Source organism: Pezoporus occidentalis, unplaced genomic scaffold, assembly GCF_034315485.1.
Source record: "Pezoporus occidentalis ecotype Australia unplaced genomic scaffold, CSIRO_AGI_Poc_V1 ctg91, whole genome shotgun sequence".
Classification (NCBI taxonomy): Eukaryota; Metazoa; Chordata; class Aves; order Psittaciformes; family Psittacidae; genus Pezoporus; species Pezoporus occidentalis.
The window spans coordinates 114,867-117,947 of record NW_026916273.1 but is presented as its reverse complement, the minus strand read 5'-3'; positions in this window follow the sequence as shown (position 1 = coordinate 117,947).

The following is a 3,081-nucleotide window of genomic DNA, read 5'->3' as shown; positions in this document are numbered from 1 at the left end:
CGCAGAGGCCGCCGTAAAGACCGGGGCGGAAGCGAACCGAGGCCGGGGCGGGATCGAAAGGGGAGGGACAGGCAGGAGAGAAGGAGGAGCGGGGGGAATAGGCACCCGGGGAGTGGGACTATTTTGCCGGCGGCCGCCGTGCAGAACTCTCCAGAAGGGGGAGGGGGAGAACGCGGAAGGATACGACGGCGGTGGTGGCTGTGGCGTAGACGCCACGCTCATGACGGTGGCTTCTCGCGAGAAGACGGGGCGGGAAGAAGTTCCGGCCGCGCCGCCGCTGTGGGGATGGCCTGGGGGGGCCCGGCCCTGGTGGTCAGGCGGGGCTCAGCGGCCCGGGTACGGAACCGCCCCGGGAGATGGGGCCCAGGCCGCAGACCCCCTTCAAGTGCCATGGGGTTATACACAGGGTGCCCAGAGAAGCTGTAGCTGCCCCATCCCTGGCAGTGTTCAAGGCCAGGTTGGACACAGGGGCTTGGAGCAAGCTGCTCTAGTGGAAGGTGTCCCTGCCCGTGGCAGGGGGTTGGAGCTGGAGGAGCTTTAAGATCGCTTCCAACCCAAACCAGTCTGGGATTTGACGAATTCATTTTTAGGCCTGGGAGGACACATGGTCAAAGCACATCAAGTAGGCCATGGCATGGCTGTGTAATAAAGCTTTAAGCTATCACACATGCTTAAATTGTGACGGATCTCCAGTGCCACAACCAGTGTGGGGTGAAGAGCACGAAGCTCAGTACCCATCAGGCAGCATGGAGGGAGTTCAAGGCTCTCCAGCAGCAACAGCACCAATAGCCGTGGTGAGCAGAGGTTTCTTCCATCCAGGTCATTTCCATCCAGCATCTGCATGGAGAAACCCCATGGGCAAAACCAACAACTGTTCTGAGGTGACTGAGCAGCTCATGGCAAAGGGACTTCATCCAGTGGTAATCCTGATGGGTACCAACAAGCTGAAGGGTTCTGTGCAGCCCTAGTGAGCCCCTGAGCCTGTAACCATGTCCTCTTTGTGTAACTGCACTGTCAGAGTGTGATAACTGCCATGAACAGTCAGCTCAGAGCAAAGGGCAGCTTCCCTCCAGGTCTGAATCACAGAAACCAGTGAAGGAGGCTGGGAACAGGACGCTGCTTGGGCTAAGGAGTGCACCCAATCAAGCAGGGTTGTTCAGGCTGACAGCCAAACTGCCTGCACATACACACACCCATGGGACATCTTGTAATAGCAAGATGTTTTCAAGTCTACATCAAATGAGGGCTGTTTCTGTTGCTCCTGCTTCTCTTCCTGTCGCCAGCTTTGGATCATGAGATGGATCATGGGACTTGCCCTCCATCCTGGGCTTGTGGTGGGCTTCCAGTCACTTCCAGGTTGGCAGTCCTACTACCAGGGCAAGTAGGAAAATGCCAAGAGCATTTTTAATCAGGATTGGAAGATCAGACTTCCCCAAAACCCATCCAGTTTTATTCCTTTACAGGGAAGCCTGGTTTTCTATGGATTTCCCTCTTGTGTAGCTAACATTTTTAGTGGATTATACTGTTTCTCTGTTACTACCAGTCTTCCCCTCACCTGGTACTGCAGCAGGGTTAATTTTCACTGTTCTTGTCAATCTCACACCTTCTGTGCATCTCTTGGCAGAGAAGGATGAAAGGCTCAAACAGGAGGCTTTAGAGGCTGGTGTCTTTAGCATAGGGTGTGTTTTGAGTTAATTTCTCTGTTCTCCTTCACACTTGGTATGGAGAAAATAAATCGCTGATTCATAAAAATGGTTTTTGGGGTGGTGTGTGCTTCAGTTACTTTTGTGCTTTCTGGCTTTTTCCCCTTCTGTCACCTTTTGAGTTGCTGGACACCCCTTGGTTGCAGAAGAGCAGAGAACAACCACAAGGAAGGCTGCTGTCCTTCCCAGCCACACCAGTCTCCACCAGTATGGGGAGCTGGAAATGCTCAACGCTAACCCCAAGTAGTCCTGGCCCTTACTGCTCCCCCAGTCTTGGGACAGAGACAAAACTGCTTTTCTTCCAACGTTTTTGTATAATCCCAGGCAGCTTTAGGTTGGAAACCTTAAAGCTCACCCAGTTCCAACCCCTGCCACAGGCAGGGACACCTTCCACTAGAGCAGCTTGCCCCAAGCCCCTGTGTCCAGCCTGGTCTTGAACACTGCCAGGGATGGGGCAGCCACAGCTTCTCTGGGCACCCTGTGTCAGCGCCTCAGCACCCTCACAGGGAAGAGCTTCTGCCTAAGAGCTCATCTCAGTCTCCCCTCTGGCAGGTTAAAGCCATTCCCCTTGTCCTGTCCCTCTCATTTTCTACTTTCTCTTGTTAGGACATCCTCCCACCTACTACCTTTCTCTCTGCTTCTCTTCCACCCCACCTCCGACTTTTCCAGGTATCCTCCTGCAGGTTTCAGTCTCTTCCCACCCCTTCCCAAACAGTCCGATTGACCCATATGCACTTTTCTTTACCCTACATGAGCTCATATCCTGGTCCTCTTCTCCAAAAGGTTGAGCTCTGCTCCCCAGCACCAGAGAAGGTGCTCGGGGCTACATCTACTGTGAGAATTCCTGGCTGTTCCCCATCCATAGCAGCCCCTGCTGCAGATAAAGCACTTATTGCTTAGGCAGGGGCTGCCTCTCCATGCTGATGGCTACTGGCCCCTCACCCTGTACCTAAACTGGCATTTCAGGAGGCATTTCACCTGCAGCTCTGCCTTTACTCTCTCAGCCTGAAGAGCCAGGGCATTGCGGGATCTTTTGTCCCCAGCTGTGCTCTGCTCTCTGTGCCTGCCAACATCATTCTGTGCCAGCATCACCCGCTACAAACCAGCAGAGCATCACTGGAGGAGTTAGCTCAGTCCTGCCTTATCCTCACATGCCTCCATGTGTCTTTCCTTCACCATCTTCCTCTGAGCAGCTCTGCTCCACAGGGCCATCTTGCAGTGCTGTATGAGGAAAAAAGACTTAGGCATGGTTAGGCAAAGGCTCAAGAACTCAAAGGAGTGCAAACAGCCCAGCCTCACTGGCTAAATCTGATGTCCCTAGACTTTACCAACCAATGAGGCCTTTGTTAGACAGTGAACAAAGCTAAAGGAGGTAAAA